Here is a 20,320-nt window from a genome sequence, read left to right on the forward strand (position 1 = left end):
CTGAGAGGTGTGCGCAAAGCTTAGCTTTGAAACTGGATATTGATTCCGCTGTGCTGAAGGAAAGAGTTTTGGTCCACGGCAACTGGTTTGTTTCATTCTCTAGATCCGTTCACTGTGAACGATTGCGCATAAGATTTGGAACTTTGTCTGGTTATCCATAAAGTCTCAATCATAAGTGATTCAGTGTAAATTCCGTGATTTTGTTGCAGAAGTCGGAACATAGAAATTCGAGCTAGTTCTTCCCTTTAGTTTGGTTTATCTTCCGAGAAACACCTTTTTTATAAACCACTTTGTATATTCTTTTTTAAATGAATATCGACTGTACCTTTTCCATTTATACGAGGCAACCCTAACAAGAAATTGAACTGCATATCTTTTGATGTATGGCCATTGTTAAGTATAAGTACCTGAAGGAGGGGCAGAGAATCATTTAAAAGAAAATACGATTTTCAGTAATTAAAGGGATAGGATAGTCTGAAATAAAAATGTACAATTATTATGCTGCTGTCCGTATTATGTAAAAATATGCATTATTGATGTTGCATGAACTTTTTGGAAACTAGAATCAGTATTTCATATTTTCAGGTTCAAATCACGCAAAGCTAAAATTATTAATGCATCGCTTGTATTGTATTTAGTATACTGCATGCTGCAAACAGCAAAAAATTTCTTAGAACAAGGGATTACTGTTTAATGTTTTTTGTAACTTCTATAATCATGATGCTACTGCTGTTTTTTTTAAATGAAAGCTTTATCAAGCATTATTTGCATAACTTGTCAAAATGTACAATGAGAGTAAATCGAATAGAGGTGCAAACTTTACATAATATCTTATAATTATTCACATGTACGCGCTACTCGTTTCTTGTCCTGCGACACTTATTTGAATAACTAACTAAATAAAGGTGTCTATCAGTTAAATACTAAGCATTGGAACCTACGTATGAAGATTAGTTCTAACTCTACTAATCAAAATTTTATGCAAGGTGATAAATGGATTGTGTGAGTGAAAAACATTTAAAATTGGTTTGTTGAGAAATTGTATTAATCACCAATATATTATCAATGTTGTGAAATTCTGATGTAAAAGCATGTTACTTTCTTTAAACAATTACATCGATACAAGCCAACAGAATATGTACATTTTCATACAAAGCTGCAATATGAAGGGTAGTTATGCATTCAGATGAAAGGGTCTGCACCAATGACTAACTAACAACAAGAAAGGTAAATGTTCAATTAGTATACCCGAAATTGTGAGTAGCGATGGTAAGAGTTAAAAATGAAAGAAATCATTTCGTAAATGTTAATATTCACATTAAAAGTATTAGCCTAATGTTCATATTTCGCTCTTACGAAATAATGAATTTGCATCAAAAACTATTCGTACTTCGCGTAAATTGATTTTTACAAAAATTGATGTCTTACTTTCCTTGAGTAGAAAAGTTGGCGAAAACTATCTTTCTCCTGATTTCTCAAATAAATCAGATAAAAAAGATCAATGAGATAAAAGAAGTTTGTTAAGCTAAAAGTCCATAAAGCCCATTTTATGCGATGCAATTTTCTATGCAATCTTGCATGCTAAGAGTCATGCGTTCAAATTATTTCGTGTAATAATAATTAACATTCAACTTTCCATAGTAAATTGCACGTATTTCACCTTGTTCGGAGATAGAACATGTGCAATCTACCATGGAAAGTTGAATTCTAATTTTTATTACAGGAAATAATTTGAATGCGTGTCTTCTAATTTTGCATACATAATGGCCTTGTCTAATATCGTCTAAAGTCTACTTTCCCCTAATTTTTTTAAAAAAAATCATCTGGGCATTTATATGAAAATTGACATTTAATACATGCCCTTATAATATTTTATCAACATCATTGTTCTTTAACAATATTATTTTGTAGCACAGAAATTTTGCTTTTTCTTTCAATAGTAATTTACATTTACATTTTTGTTGCATTATTTGATGACGTCTCAGGTAGCATCAGTTATACCATTTCAGGGTTTCAGTTGTCAAAATTTTCACAATTATGTATTACTCATGTGTACTCCTTGTACTTTAGATTAAAAGTTCATTAATATAATTCCAAATGACATGACTACAAATGTTTCGTGTGTTCTTGTATTGTTTGCTTAATAGTAAAACAAATATTTTGGAATTAAAATGCCAAACATGTAAATTGTTTCCTTGTTGGTACTTCAAAATACAAAATGGCAATGATTGAAAAAAATGTAAAAGATAAAGATAAAATGCTGTACTTTATTCCAATAAGTGTAAATACGAGAATGCATAACTGTTTAAGACATGTTGCTACTATATTCCATAGATACCATAGTGAAAACGAGAAAGTATTTGCGAGTAAATTTGTGGGATTAAAGCCTTGTAATAATGTTTGAGAACCATTGCCTCAGGACTGTTTCGAACTTTTATATTCAAACTTCGAACTAATATTAATATTATGATTCCAGAATCAACAGTGAGCTTCAAAATTTCAGTCTTGAAAACAATTCCGAAATTCATACTTTTGAGCATTCCACAATTCCAAACTTTTGGAATGTTACGGAATTTGCGGAACATTCCGGAACTTCGAAACGTTCCGGAATTTCGGAACATTCCGGAATTTCGAAACGTTCCGGAATTTCGGAACATTCCGGAATTTCGAAACGTTCCGGAATTTCGGAACATTCCGGAATTTCGAAACGTTCCGGAATTTCGAAACGTTCCGGAATTCCGAAATTCCGGAATTCCGGAACATTCCGGAATTAGATGAATTCCGAATTCCGGAATACGAAATCGAATTCCGAACACCCCTAGCTTTGTACATGTCACTCGTGCTAGTCTAGCGTGTAACCCCAGATTCGGTTTAAGATGAGAGAGCATTGATCACAATACGGTAGTTTGGGCTCCAACATAAACTGTTGATCCACGTCTCATATAGTACGGTGCTGAAAATTGACGCTAAGTTCAAAATAAAATAAGAAAAATATATCAGTCTCTAATTCAAGAAATTTGGCTGAAATGTATTATTTCAATAGGAATAACATCAAGATCGACTCCTGTGTGGTACTTGCTTCTTATTCAAATGTGGTACTGCGAGCAGTGCTTCTTACTCGGTGCAGGAAAGAGAGATAAAATTCAATTCAATCAATCAATGAAATTTCGTATCAAATAAAACGACTGTTGAGCAAGTGGCTGGTTGAGACTCTAGAAAATCAAAATATCTTAAGTTAAAGAAATATTAATTGGGGGTGTTTAAGTGTATATCTGGGTTGTGTAATCATAATTACTCATTTCTTATAATCCTAAATCTATCTTTTGCTCAAGTTCCTTAATTTCTAGTTCATCATGTATTAGTAAACTCATGGGAAAGGAACAAAGCTCCGTACCCCTGCTCTACTGACTTTGTAAACTATGCTTAGTAAGCTGTGTTCAAGCAGAACACCCCTACAAAACATGTTACGTATTAATAAGAGAAGCACGCTAATTTCATGAATTCAGCAATTCATATGCATATTTATGTAGCCACAAAGTGTTTCCATGTAACATTAGCATGGTGCCTAATTATACTGGGTAAAATAGAAATGTAATGGAGAAGAATATTTTTGGAATGAAGTTATTAAAAGTTATACTGGATTGGAGGTAATTGTATTACAAAATTATGGATTATATTATATTTTTGTATCCAAAGATTTTGTCAATAAATCGTCAAGTCCAAAGAATAAATTACAAATAGTAAACTTGTTGCTTTCTTGAAGAGCCTAATTCTTCTTTCCTATGATGGGAGCCTCATTGAGTGTGGGGCTGCGTAGACAACCGCACTTGCCCCACCCAAGGATAGACCCTGAATGTATTCAACCAAATTGCACAAATTTGATTACACACTCTGCAAACTTCATTGTATTATAACATTATCATGATAAAAGAATGTATCACTACTCTGCATTGTAATTTTATTTACTGTTTATAGATCTTAATAGATCTTCCATTAATGATCTTATTCCATGATCGATAACAGTTAAAAATTATATATACATACATTAACTTCGACAATATTCTAGTCTAGGGGCTAGCCCGCATGCCTTTGGTGTAGGGGGTTCCAGGTCCGATTCAAGATAGGACATTCATGGTGTTCATAGGACATTCATGGTAACACATTATGGTGAATCGGATTCAACCCTTCTGGCTCACGTTTCATATAGGCCAGCTGCTTCAACGAGATGTCAAACTTCAAAAAGTAAACATCATTCTTAAATGAAAGATGTATTGTTTAATCTTGGTGGATTCAGCAGTTGGTATCCTTCTTAATTCCCCGTGCCTGAACATACACATACTTTCAATCTGCACTGTAATCTGGAGATAAATCATTGTTAAGTGTCTTCACAAAATTGCAGCTTTTTCGAATATTATGTAGTTTAGGGCAAAATATTTTAATTCAAAGAACTTTTATCTAGTTCGCTGATACCATATTGTCCAAATGTACGCACACCTTTAAAATTCAAGGAAGAAATAAAAAATAGACAATACTCGAATATACGCCGCACCGTTAAAATTCAAGTAAAAAGCACCCGAATATAATTCGACGCTTTAAAATTCAAGGAAGGGAAAGAAAAAGACAATACCCGAATATACGCTGCACCTTTAATATTCAAGGGAGCAATAGAAAAAAAGGACAATACTCGAACACAAAACATTTCTTTAAATTTGATGGATGAAAAGAAGAGTGACAAATTCCGGTAGAAGAAAAAGATAGTGATTTTAATTTACCATTACCATATATCTAATATTTGAAAAGCAATTTACATTTCACAAGATATGAACCTAATATAATTAACCTAATTAGCTTAAGATAAAATGTAAATGCCCAATTTATACAAGATAGTAAATGTGAGCTGCATCCTTATAATTTCATAGTTGAAATTTCGATTAAAATGTGTGGATTATTGTCGTAACCAATACTATAATGACAACCACAATTAAATATTCTTTAATTCAGGGCGCAAAATTTCCTGTCGCCAGTTCGCCATTGGCGACTAAAAATTTAGAGCTGGCGACCAGTGTTCAGTAGGAATAGTTTCTACCTAAACTCACAGAGCTGCCAGTTTTTGTTTCGCACGAAAATAATTATCATTGAGGAACAGAAAACACGAACTGTAAAGTCTTGACAAGGAACATGGAAAGTGAAGTCTTCAAAACGTTGTAATTCGTCCCTCCTTTTCCACCCTCAGTCAAAAACTTCATTACGAGATTCCCAAATTTGCTTCCAATTATCACATTTTCTGCAGTTTTGCCTGTGAGTTTTGCTGACAATTTCCATCAATGGCCCTTCACTTAAGGAGTTTGATCCGAAAACTGCGATCGACAACTGGTACTTCAGTGCTGAGAGAGAGCGTTACACAAATGTGAAGTCTTAGAGTAAGATATTTTTTAACATGTATATGAATTGTTCAATTCAAAATTGATTATCCTGAATTAGATTGTTTGGTTTTGAAATTTTATGCTGTGATGCAATCTCTTTCTTTGTCAAACCAAAGGCCGAGGTGAGTGTCTCTTATAATTTGTACGTGAGAGATACTGGCTACTATCATTTTTGGATTGGCGAGTACGTCTGACTTTGAAATTTTGGGCCCTGCTTTAATTAGACACTTCTGCTAATGGCAAAAGCCAAGGGTACCTCTGAACATAACATAGCTTGTTAAAAAAAGTTTATTATTTTATTATTATTATTATTATTATTATTATTATTATTATTATTATTATTATTATTATTATTATTGATCTAATTTTAATGAACATTGTAATTGTAATGGGCATAATTGTGTTGCTTATCGCTTTAGATATTACATTTGAAGCTTTTGAAATATCTTTCTACAAGAAGATATTTTTGTATGTTTTCTCTAGATCGAAAATTCGGTTTCAATAGATAAATAAAATTGTCAAGAAAGTTGACAAAAATTGTGAGTGAGCTGAACATAGTGTTTCAATCTCTCTTCCACGTTCGATTTGTTTTTTCTAATCTAAACAAAAATAAGTTTTATAATAAAATTTGAAGTAAATAATATTTCTTGATTTTATCGTTTCAATGTTTCATATCCTACCATAAATATTACTATTAGAAACAAACTTCTTATTAGTAATATTTTCGTTTATTTTATTCTCCTGCATAGGATTTGGTACTATTTCAGGTAGGAGAACTTTATGATTCAGACTTTACGCCCTATTAAATGCACATATGCTTCCGATGTTCAAAATTACCAAGCTTAAAGCCAACCAACTGAACGGATATGCAACCCCATTGATTGGAATGGTATGCCGGTTGCATAACTCTGGTAAATTTTTCAGGTAGGAGAGTTCATGATTCAGACGCTACGTTTAACTCAATGCCCATATGCTTTCAATCTTCAAAAAAAATCATGCTTAACTCCAACCAACTAAATAGATAAGCAACTTGTTGACTGGAATGATATGCTGGTTGCATAATTCGGGGAAATATTGCATATGTTAATGTGAGTCTCTTCTGTTTAATGATCTTCCAGCACTGTAGGCAGAACGGGAGTTTCTGTTCATTAATCTTAGCAAAATCGAATATTTGGATTTGAGGGAACTTTATCAGTTAATTCTTTTACGGACACATAAAGCTATTGTCAAGATCCGTTGATTTTCTTACATCGTTTCACACACTCTGAAATTAAATAAGGAATCATGAACTACCATTGTTTCACTACTAGCATATCTATGGGATAGTTGCCAGACTGATTATGCTTACTTGTGTATTGCTTTCTAAAAATAAATAAATAAATAAATAAATCTAGTAGACTTGTGAAAAATAAATTACAGGAAACGTATATAAAAATAGTATACTAGCTATAGTAATGCAGATTACTTTATTCTTTTAAAATATTCCATGTGCCCTGCAACGTTTCCTCATCGGAAATATTTTTATCTGCCAATAGTATTTGAAACGTGGGATTATAAGTGCTACAGCAACTGGTCAATCTCACTTAAGCACACGTGTAGTTAAAAAAAAAAACATTAGTAGTTAAGAAATAAATGTAATCCAGTAACTGAAATAATATATATTTCAAATTATATAATGTCAACTGTGTATAGTAAAACATTTAAAAACGATTTATTCTATTTTTATTTTTTAAAAAATTCGTACATACTTGTATTTCTGGACATTACCTGCATTTATAGTCTTAAGCTCATCATGTATCAGGGAGCTCACTATCCAGGAAAGAGAGAAGGAAGAAACGAATAGAGAAGGATGGATGCAGCCTGGAATCTATATGGCAGGTACCATTCCAACATTTGCCTGGTGTGAATGAGGAAACACAGCAAAAATCTTAATTAGGGTAAACTTGTCTCAAAATCCTAATAGGCCGTTTCGACCGAGTGCCCCCACTGGCAAACGAACCCGAGACCATCTATTCTATTTTGTCCTGTTCGTGGCAGTACTGTACAATGTGTTTCCTGATAATGAATGTAGACCTAATTGTGTTCCCCTTGGTAGTTTTAAAAACTGAAATTGACTCATGGCCAAATTTGATTTGCTGAGATATTTCATTTTGTATTCTTGCAATAATGGATGAATGTTTTCACGGCAATACTAAGATATATACCGGGTACAATTTATTTTTTTTCTATTACCTCATAAGGTAGTATACTAAATATACCTATGTGTTCATAAATTTTCTCTCGTCAACTGTAACTGTGAAAAATTACTTTTAGTAAATTCAACATGTGCAATAATAATACTTCATAGACTCGAGGATCCGAGAGACTTTAGAGGGAACTCGATAATCCACATTGGGGGTACACAATCAACTAACCGGTAGCATATAGCTAAGTACACATATCTGCTTCCACGAAAACGTGGATGGACTCTCTCTTCACAGATACGACGATATGTAAAATTTGTACAGAAACAAAACTAGGGAAATCTGTAATGTTAAGACTGACTTTTGATATTGAAATCATTCAGTCTACATTCCCACATACAAAAGTTGTAATATTAAGAACAATAGAAATATACATAAGTAATTATAGCAATTGACACAATAGTACCTATAGATTAGATTGCTCATAACATAAGTAATCATGGACCATCATTCATTTGCTGTTCTGTTGATCTACGGATATCTGCTTAAACAGCAATCTGTAGTATAATTCCAGTAAGATGTTGTATATACATATATATATATATATATATATATATATATATATAAACTCAGTTCAATTCTTTGAAGTTGAAACGTTGTCATAAGTCTAGCATTTTATCAGGAGAAATAAAACACACTTTTCCAATGATAAAATAATTATCAAAATTGGTATAACCATTTCTCAAATATACCAGCACACATACTTTACTATTTATAATACACATTTTGCGGTATATATATATATATATATATATATATATATATATATATATATATATATATATATATATATATATATATATAAGGTTGAAGATGATATACTAATTTAGTGTTCAAATGAGCTCAACGTTAGAGGATGTTGGAACAGATGGAGGATGTTAATTGCATTGTCTAACTTACAAAGCAATGTGGCAGAAATTAGTCAGCCGTTTTCGAATTCGTAAAAGAAAACAATAGTTTGAAAGAGTTCAGCCTCGGAACCGGACTGATAATTTTGCATTGCCTTAGAAGACTAGAGATTTGAAATGTAAAATGTAACGAGATTATATACGATAAAAACACTAAAATTAATACCGGTAACTAGCGAGTTAGGAATATATAGAATGGACTTGGGAGGAATTCAGAAAGTTAGGTGAGAAAGAAAGGCAACAATACAAACTCGGAATTATGTGGCTTCTGTACCTTGCTTACATTTACAATATCTTTCTACAAATCCAGATTTGTTCATATTTTATACATCAAAATAAAATTAATTATAATCACTGAAGCTTCTTACACGAGTAGCAAGCAGAGAGTTGAGGTTGTAGGTGGTCAGCAAATATAATCGTAGTAAAACAATTGAGGTCCATAATTCCTTATTTAATTTCCGGGTTGCCGAAATTATTTACAAAAACCAAGGGGCCTCGAAAGTAACTTGAAGTGTCGTGAAAAGAATTAATTGATAAAATTTCCTCAAATCAGAATATTATTTTCGCTAAGTTAAGATCAAAAATGTTATAAAAAGTTCTGGAGGGTTATCAGGAAGAACAGAATGGCATTGTTATTGTGCTCCTCAACCAATAAATAAACACCAGTAAGTACACTATTTTCTTAAAGACTGAAGAAATCTGTACAAACAGAAGCTTCTTTATGAACTATAATCGTTCAAAAGGATTTTTGAAAAGCAGAGTAAGTAATCAAATCGTGTAGAAACATTGTTTTTGGAAGTTTTTAAGTATAGAGTTACTGTAGTGAAACGTCAAACTTTGCCAGTTTAATCATTCGCAAATTGATTCCTCATTGGCTGTAACTGAATATTTGAATGTTACACTGTGCGTGTGTCAGTTTAAAGTTCGTGGTTCTTAGTGGATCACCACCACTGTTGCACTATTGCCAAACAGGAAAAAAATGTCTGTTATATTTTGTATGTATCATTACACGGAAATTATAAAACGTTATAGGCTTACGAAAAGATTCAGCTGTGGTGTTAATTATTAACTCCTTTTCAGTTGATCCATAATGTAAACTAACTCGGTGTAGAATGTGATTATCTGGTTTTTAAAGTTCTTGAAATCTCACAGAATTCTTTGAAAATTCACTATTACTTTTGAACCGAAATACTGTCATAAAATATACAGTACAACCCCTCAAATCCGAACTAATTGGGGCTGAAGCCTGTTCGGATTTCGGGGAGTTCGGATTACCCGGGAAATAATATTACGTACTTGCTTCGTCACTGAATTGGCGGTAAAACAACGACTGAGGTTAGACAGGGTGGCCCAGTGGTCGAAAGGGCACTGACCTTGACTGGCGGGTGTACACTCATGTCCAAAATGATTGTCGCATATCTATAACTGTGTTCTTGTAAGAATATAATTAGATAATGATTTTGAATAAGCATTAAGTCTAAAAATGTTCAAAACCTTAAAAAACTAAATTTGTGTGATTAAATCTATTTTTTTTTCATTTTCCAGCTGTAGTTATTTTTTTCTCCTGAGAACGTGTTCGGATTTGCCGGGTTTTCGGATTTGAGGGGTTGTACTGTATTACAATAAACCTAATAAACTATTTATTATTAATTCTCCTTGGGCTAGAGGGTCCTGTGAAAATAATATGTTTTTACGCTTAACGTAATGGGACTTAGAATTAACAGTGTTGCGAACAATATTTTGGCCAAGTTCCTATCGCTAAGTTAAAATGTCCCCATTTTTCACCGAGAAAGCTTACACAAATGTTAATACTGAATATATGATCATGCATTGCAAATGCGTATAAAATTATATATGTATTTGTACTAATCAGAAATCCTTTATGCATGCTAATCTTGATTCTTGTTCATTATGATTTTTTTCTGAAAGCATTAAAGGGACGTTTGTATTTTACATAGAACTCTTTCCCAATAACTGGATTCAAATCTCGTGAAGAGTAAGCAAACTTTTATAATACTTTGGTTGTGAAGAGATATATGCTGATTCATTATACCAAAACTTCTACGAACTCTTTCTCGTACCTTCAGGCAGAAATTTATATCTAAAAGTTAAATATGAAGCTCTGACTTCTTTTGGTTTATCTTCTTTGATTTAGTGTCATTCAACATGGAGGAAATTCGTTACGGTCAGCTCAAATTCTACGATATGTTATTATTATTATTATTATTATTATTATTATTATTATTATTATTATTATTATTATTATTATTATTATTATTATTATTATTATTATTATTTTGGGAAGTTGAAAACTGAGTCGATCGATACAGAGTTAGTAACTCAGGTACAATCACAATCTGTCAGGATAAAGTGAAGTGGCATTGTCCAATTAATATTACCAGTATGACGGTTGACTACACTTTATTGCTTATTCATTAGAACTTCTTTAAAAATCCCTAAGTTTCCTACTAATTTACGAAATCTATTCCTACGTCCCTACAGTTATCAGAAATCTAAATAACCCTACATTTAGGGAAATGTCCTTATTGTTACCAATATTGAGAAATGACAAGTTCATGTAACTCACCAAAGCAAGAAGTTTTACTTTATTTCGTGCCTGAAATTGGTAAATTTTGTAAGTTTATTAATACGGAGATGAAGTCTGCACATGAGTTTTTCAAAAACAAATAACTGCTTTACCAAAATTGATTTTAAAATACACACATCAACAAGATTGTATATAATTGGCACTTTTATCATTTAAATGGAATCATTTTTATTTGGAGTATCTTCACGATCACAAACAATGATATAACACATCTGAGTTTAGCGATAGAACAAGAAACTACAGCACACCTTTGCTAGACAGTGCAATTTTGAAGCTATATTAATGGAGACTTAAAGGTCTTTAATTGACATGGAAAAAGGAGCTCCAGACAAGAAAATGTCAGTTTCTAAACAATTGGGTCTAACGGCTTTTGGAATGATAGGCCTAATAGTAAAAGTCCTAAAATTTATTACAAATATTGTAATACTTATATGTTCATCTCCCCTACTTTCCTAGCATACCTTAAAATTACTCACTGACATAAATGGGTCTCATTTTTATTGTCAGTTTTAAATTAGTATAAAGCTTGTATTTTAAAGCTTGTATAATAGTAAAACTTCATAGGTATAAGGAACCCAATTATTTCTCGGGTTGGGTCAAAAATTAAACTTCACACCATATTTTTTCTGTCATTCTACCATCAATAAATGATGAAATTGTTTCAGGTATTCCTCGTTGTCCTTATATTGCCTCTAAGGATGTGGAGCAATGCATGGCTTCAATACAAGGAATAATCATGCTAAACTCTAAACAAACGTTGTATAAATTTAAATCTAAGAATAGATAGGACTACTCATAGACATAGCTACACATCTGCATGCACATACAATAAAACATTGTTCATCAATTTGTGCAATGTAAGATGGAAGGAAGATTCGTAAATTACGTTATTTTCTTTGGTAAAAACAAATAATAAAAAAATCTGTGACTTTCTTCAGAATTGTGTAGCATAAATTTATGTATAATATAGGGTAAAACTTGTGAAAATAAATAAAAATGTATATAAGATGTAAAGTATTTACCAATATTTAGACCTGTAAGGTGTTTGATTTCTTCAAGCTCTCTCAGATGTTCAAATGGGAGTGGAAAATCTGAAATACACAGGAGAAAAAATGATCATGATTTACTTAGAAAAGATAATTTGGTCTAGAAAATCATAATAAATACGTCTTTCGGGATGTTTTATCATTTACAGGTCCCTAACTTAAAAAGTAAATTCCATTGCATTACAATGTACGAAGAAATATGGTCGACCATGCGGCTTTCAATAAATTGATGTATGGTCAGCAAAACGACCCCCATCAACGTCACTTATGTCTCCCTGGAGCATAATAATCTACTCTGTAATTCAAGTAGGCCTCCAATAGACTATGCTAGATCAATGCTAGATCAACAGTGGGAACTCATTAAGGATTAAGGATTAGTAATTTCACATAATCAACTCATTGTACATTGTTGTACAACAAAGACGAACTACATAGAAATCAAGTAATAACAAAAATGAAACAATCACAAACATATCAGTTTCATTTAACAATATATGTCTTTACATATTAGACATCAGGCAGCGGCACAACTCTGTCTTCAACATTGGGGGGAGGGGGACAAGTAAGACCGTTTCTATTTTTTATTTATTAAGCGATGCTCAAAATATTTGTGAAGTTGAAAAATAATCCTGTGGAGGATCAGAGAGTAGAGATATCTTCAACATTGAGAGGCGGGCAAATTTCAGGTTTATTCTGGGGAACATGAATTTCATCTCACTTTCCTTTGTAGAAATAGGACAAAAATCATCATATTTCTCTAAAAAAAATTGAAATCGGATTATTGGGGGGAACAGTCTCCCCAGTTCTAAAATTGGAGGGAACATATCCCCCTCATCCCCCCGGGATTTGCGCCAATGGACATCAGGGGAAACATTTTCCTTCACGAATAATTTGTAAACTTTGTAGGACTGAAATTTTTATTATAACGCAAACTGCAATTTAAAAAAAAATTATGTGTATATTGCACTGTATGTTCATATTAGACAGGTCTTCCGTAATAGCAGTTGATCTAAAAAATGAAGTGAAATTAATTTTTTTTCAGTTTAACGTCCTTTAGGTTAAGGACCCTTTAGGTTAAAGGCAACGATGATTAAAGCAAGTGAATGATGGTGGAAAAATTGGTGGAATGAGAAAGTGGGAGGAAACGGGAGTACCCTGAGAAAACCAATGGGCACGATGTTGTCCACCACAAACTTACCTTGTGCGGGGATTGAACAACAGACCTAACGCACCAAAGCAAAACATCCTACCACTGAACCACTCTACCCACTCACAGTTGATCCGAAAAGAAGCTCTTGTAAGAAAAATTAAAGGAAACTAAGTAAATTCTAATATTCATGCGTGTTCAGAGAAAAGTCACAATATATAGAAATACAGTACTATCGTTTTAATATTTTATATCAGGGATTGTGACTAGATTACATATTATTGTGGCTGACCACGAGATGAGACATGATAGAAGTTTTGAGACTGGATAACATGCAGGGGCGGATCCAGGACAGACTTCTGGGGGGCGGAGGGTTGTCATACTGCTACTTTTAAGGGCTCCAAACTTTGGGATGTGTTTTATTTATATATATAAAATAAAGTTTCCTCTTCTGGGGGGGCGATTGCCTCGATCGCTTTCCCCCCCGGATCCGCCCCTGATAGCATGTCGAGACAGAGCTCTTCCAATGAAGCAGATGCGCTTTCCGAAACTACAGATTACTTTCATGACTCCTTTTCGGGACGATTCAATCTCAACTCTTGTCTCACAATTAACCCTACTTAGCATTTTTGAGCTTCTATACAGAACATGATTCATTAAAAAAAAAAAAAAAAAAAAAAGGAATATTAATCGTTATTAAAATTATAAAATTTTCTGAGTAATGCTGGTGTCTAATGAGTTAGCATTTATATGTTTCGGATCCTACGTTAAATTATAGGTTCATAAGTCATAAAGCCTTTTACTAGAAAAGGATGATGAAACACCAACCAACAGGAGTTTTATGTTTCATCTAGCCTTCAATATAATTTTCTTTGTACCGTAGAAAATAAATGAGACCTTTCTATTCTTACATACATGCAAATTGCACGCTACAATTAATTCCATCCTGTCTTTAAATAAAGAACAACTAATCCACTTTTGTTTCAGTACGCTAGAGGAGTCAGATCAGCCACAATCGCCGCCATCTTAAACTCTTCTTCCTGTCACGTATGCATGACCTTGATAGATGTCAAGGAACACGGTGTTGATAGAATTGGAAACGTCAGTTATGTCGGCACATTTTTCTTGTAAATAATAATGAAAAAAGTATCGCTGCATATATCTTATAACATATCTGTAATAAGCACTTACCTGCATTGTTTGTTATAATTTTTATTGCCTACATTCAGTTTACATCATGGCGCTTTATGATCCAACATCGTTTTAACTCCTAATATTACTCAAATAATTAACAAAATTTTTCCTCTGATCGCAACAAAAGATGAAAATGAATACTTAGAATAAAGTTTGCTCATGTGAAACAGCTACCAATCTATAAATTAAATTAGAAAATAATAGCTTTCCTTATTAGCCTACCATGCATTACTGCGCATCTACTACATTACAAGATAATAGATAGAAGTTCTCCATTTGAATCAAAAATGAATACTCATGGTTATAATTAGTAGATGAACTTCTTATTAAAATATTATTACTTGAAATACCTTTCAATTTATACTGAAAATTGTTTCACTTTAGCCACTATCACATTCACCACACAACCACCACTACACAATCACTTTTTGCGCCCTGCCATCTAACGTCTTAAAGGCGAAATAAGAGACGCTCTTTCTGATTGGTCAACTTATCGCTATGATATCCAATAGCAAATACGGATTTACTGCTGAATTCAAGAGTGCGTAAACATTAATCGTGTATATAGCAGGTGACTGCAGGGGCGATATATGTTTGTAAGAACTGAAAAATTACATCTTAGCTCTTTCGCCGCCGTTTTGATCATGCTGGCTTTGATATCTTTTTTGCTTTTCTTCGCTGATACAGTAAGATTCAAAAGGAACAAATATGAATATGAATGTGACATTTTTTCTTTATTGGAAAGATTCCCTAAAACGTATTTTAAATATAGATGTAACTATAAGCACTTTTAAGAGTAAGTAAATGCAAATAGAGAGTATAATTTTATCACATGATTTAGAAACGCAATGTATTTTTTGTGGAAAACATTTATGCAGGCAGTGTCTATGCTACTACTTAGTGTCTTCTCTACAGTTTCAACCACTTTAAAAAGAAATAATTAAATAACTTGGACAAAATAAAGAATGCTAATAAATAAATAGTAAGTGCACCTGATACCAAAACGAAAAAAGTATTATTAAATAAACGAGCAATTGCTTCCATGTCATTTCTTATACGCCGAAATCTGAGTACCAAATTTCAGACGGCACATTTCTCGTAAACTCAATTTCTGTTCCGCTGAAAAATCATGGAAATGATGATTAGTTAATTTAATATCATTTTGGTAATATGAGTGGGCCTACTTCGGAAAATTTGTTGCTCTTAAGAGTTTGTTTTTTTCTTTTTACAAATATTACGTTTCGTACTAAACACTTTCTTTTTTTAATCGCTGGCATTCGTAGTTCATTAGCAGGGTGATGCACAGTATATTCTGGATGAGGCTGATCTTACCTTCTCTTCCCGGATTTGGTAAATCGCTCCCCCAAAAGTAAAATAAATTAAATTGCGATCCTACTCCGTGTTAAAGAACCGTAATCGCGAATTTTCAGTACACTACAGTGTTCCAGTGTAGCCCTTTTCACAATTCCCCTCTCCCCTGGGCATTACTTTTGCTCAGTGGAAGAGTACTCACCTCTGGGTCTTGTGGTTCTTATTTCAACCCCAAAGCAAGTGAGTTTGTGGTGGTGAACATCGTGTTTGTGGGTTTTCTCGGGATTCTCCTGTTTACTCCTACATTCTTACTTCACCATTTCGTTCATTGTCATTCACTATCAGTAATCACCCGTCTCCTTTAGCTTTACTTGATAAGGGTCCGCGGTGGCTCAGTGGTAGAGCGTTCACCTCTGGTGCATGGGGTCCTTGGCTCGATCCCAGCTCGCGCTAAGTGAGCTTTGTGGTGGACAGACACCGTGTGCATAGTTTTTGTCGGAGTTCTCCCGTTTCCTTCCACTTTCTTCATTCCACCGTTTCATTCATTTCTCATCATCACCGTCTCCTTTAGCCTAGCCGGCATAAACGTGGGACGTAAAACTTAAAGATTTCATTTCATTTTCCTAATTTGATGGAGATGCAAAACTAGAAATTTTATCTCTCATTTTTTTCCCTTGTCCCAAGACAAAATTTACTCAAAAACTAAAAGCATGTTGGGTGATCAGCATAGCCATTATTTCTTAGTTCATAAAACAAATTTTATTAACGATTTGTCTCTAGTGCGTATATAGGACTCATTTTCATTCTGAGTATACAGCAGACATATGCAATAAGTAAAAAAAAAAAAAAAAAAAAAAAAAAAAAAAAAAAAAACCTTCAAAATTACTAGAATCATCGAAATTAGAAAACAATTGTAATTCATCCATGATACAAATACAGTTATGAACTTCTGACTCTTTAAGCGTTCAGTATTCCGGAAATATTTTTAGAAACTATTATTTCTAGTTCTCAAGTGAATTCTTAACGCGAAATGTTGAATATTAATTTAGTGGATGAGAAAACTTGCGTATTTCTATGTGAAAAAATTACATTCGTTTTTATAAATGCTGCTTACGAGACGGAATTTGGAGCTGTCTCTCTCCTCCAAAAGTGTCGTAGAAGTACTGTTTAGCATATTTGTTTCAACTGGAAGAGTTTTTGTCAGGTCTTGCATCTCGTCTAGAAAATATTATCCCGACTCGTCTCTTGGACAACACTTAAGGGAACAATAAATATTTCCAGACCGAACTGTAGTTTCGCTTTCACAAACATTTTTGAAATTCTTATCTTTTAATTTAGAGCCACAATCCTGTCAATTATAACTGACAATTATTACTCACAAATTTTAATTGTTTCTATGATGTGAAGTACGAGTAATTGCTCAGAAATAGTATTAGTGGAAATTGACTGTACAATACGTTAAATTAAAGCGCAATATAAAGCAGCTTATTACCCAAGAACTTGCGTTAATTCGAATTTGTAGTTCCGTTACTTCTCTAATTTACCCGAGCTATTTTTATCAGTAAATCTTTCAATGTATATTTCAGAGAAAAGGGGGAATACTAAACTAGTAGTCTCACAGTGTACACTACGAAGAGGAGTTTGGTTTCTCACGATGTACTGAAGATAAGAATTAAAGTTCCCTTACTTTTGTCCGCCAGCTTTTTCCCCTGGCCATCATTCCCCACACTAAAATTATGGTGTACTTGAGAGGGAACTGGAGGAGGCATTAAAAATTTTATTTGCACTTTGTCTATAGTCTACTCTCAACAATGCATGTTCTATTCCTCAGTCGAGAAACCTTTAATGTTGCTATGGGAATCAATTTTTGTTATATTTAAGATTTAGTAACATCATGACATTTTCTCGGTTAGGCCTAATATTAAAACAGATAGTGGTAATTGATTTCTATCATTTTTGGGTTCAGTAGAGAAACTAGAGTAGAGATAGAATATACTGTACTAACAACACTGTTTTTTTGCTGTGTATTGTCTTTTTTAGTCTATAGCAAACACCTTTAAATCCGGAAGTGATTCATTTCTGCCACTTTCTGTTTGAATAGAGGGTTGAGAGAGAAGTTGACACCCATTCATAGAATGCTAAATCGATTCTTGAGAAATTGCTTCTCGCTATGAAACCGGAAGTTATAATCGATTTTTTTTTTTTTATGATTTCTAGTTTTAGTAGAGAATTCAGGATGGATATATTAAATGTGTTCTTGAGACGCTGAATCGATTACAGGAGACCACTTCTAGCCATATTTGCCATCTTTGATCGATAGTGATCAACATCAAAACCGGAAATGGTTGATTTCTATCACTTCCAGTCGATAGATCACCTCATCAAGGAACTCGATTCCTAACGTTCGATCCTCTGCGTCCCGGACAAAATTCATGGTGATTTATCAAGTAGTTTTTGAGTTTTTTGTGTGTCCCGGACACACACACGTTGACAGAGTAAATATATATAAAGAAGTTTTGATATACCTAACTCATTAAAATCTTATATCATTTAGTTCTAAACATGTCCTTGCATGACATTCAGATATCAGCATATTTTGGTATACGTAAACGTCTAGACAATAATTTAACTAAATAATAATGTTTTTTTCTATGAAGCAAAAGTTACAAGTGTACTCTGGCTCCCCACTCTGCACGTTGATGCCATATACCATACTGAACAACGTTTTGGCTTTAAACTGCAGGTTACTAATGAAATACGTACATTTTCACAAACTTCTCACATATTAAAGTACGGTATTTTCTCCTGTCCCCGCTCCCAACCACATCTACAAGATAAGTTGGAAAATGGAAGGACTGCCCTTTAACTGCATGTCCCTACGTTGATAATTTAACATATTCCTTCTTGTACCCCTTTTTCACAAGAAGACTGGGTTCGAGTTCCGAGGTAAGTACATCTTGTTCATTTCTACACTAAGCTATCTTTATGTTTCAATACTGCTATGTAAGATGTTAAACTTAAAGGAGATGGCTACTATATCCGCTGGTTGGTACTTTGTGTTGTATACTATGTTCTGATGAAACTTTAAAAAAAAAAATAAATAAAATAAAATCACAGTTTAACGTGAAACAATTGTAAAAATTAAAAAGTCGTTTGTCCGTAGCACCCTCTCAATTGGATTGGACGCCCTAAGTAATAACATCGCGCATGAACCCTGAACTCATAAATAACTAAATACACATAATACATAGGTGTTCTTGAGGACAGGCGTGCATGTTCGTTTGTTTAGAACAGTAATGTGGACTACATAGAGTGAAGTCCAAGGGTGAGGTGGTTACTCTCCTTCCATTGTGAATTAAGAATGCGTGGAAAACAAAACGAGTTGAATTGAAAGGATAAATGGGAATTAGAATCGAGGACCTTATATGATGGATATACAATGGATGAATAATAATACCAAAATTACTCACACATTTTTCCATACGACAATTTATATTTTTTCCGACATAAGACTCTCTGATATTGTATTGTTTAGAAGTTCGATTATTAATAGAGGAAAATACCGTATAATCATGGTCATGTTCTAGGAGAATTATTTATGCTAATTTTAATTCAAGAAATTCGACCAAGGAGCTTAGTAGCTAACGTATGTGCTGTTTATTCCCGGATTCGGTTCCTGGTGGAAAGCTCACCTTGGATAAAATCAGTATTTTGGTCCCACTTAGGGAAGTAGATGGTGTCATAAAAAATTATAAAGCTATCATTCAATTAATGAAATTTGATACTGCTTGAAGCCTCTATTAAGCACTTCACGTCATGAGACTCTAGTAAGTCTGAATATTTTGCGTTGGTGAAATATCAGTTGGAATACTCAGATGCCTATCTGGATAGTGTGATCACAATTAGCTGAGTTCCTACATGTAATAACCCTAAATATATTCTCCAATCAACCTTCCTGATTCCTAGTGTAGCATGTACCCTCTAAACATTTAAGAAATGAACTGACCATCATCCCTACTCTGTCGAACTGATTTACTGTCATCACTAGGTAATCTAAGTCAACAATTAGAGCCTGTTTCCCAGAAGAATACCCACACAAAAAATGTTAGTATATCAATAAAGGCTGGTCAAGTATATGACATCAGCAATTCATGCAGATACCTATTTATTTATTCACGAAGTTTCCGGTAAGATCTTATGTTGGTGAACATAAAAACCGGACGAAAGATGAGCTTTGGAAGAAAGTTGGTTAAAGCTTTTAAAGTTATAAGTAGTATATGTGTGAAGGAATGAGTCAACGTTAGGGAAAAATCAAACAAACAATAAGTATAAATTTGTTAGTTAATAGCGGATTTTTTCTTGTCTTGTCTTGATCCTCTTTCGAGGAATAAAGTTTTAGAGTCGCAGCTTAATCAAACCAAGGTCGACTATATCAAAGAT

The sequence above is a fragment of the Thermobia domestica genome, chromosome 9, assembly GCF_964235325.1.
Source record: "Thermobia domestica chromosome 9, izTheDome1.hap1.1, whole genome shotgun sequence".
Taxonomy (NCBI): Eukaryota; Metazoa; Arthropoda; class Insecta; order Zygentoma; family Lepismatidae; genus Thermobia; species Thermobia domestica.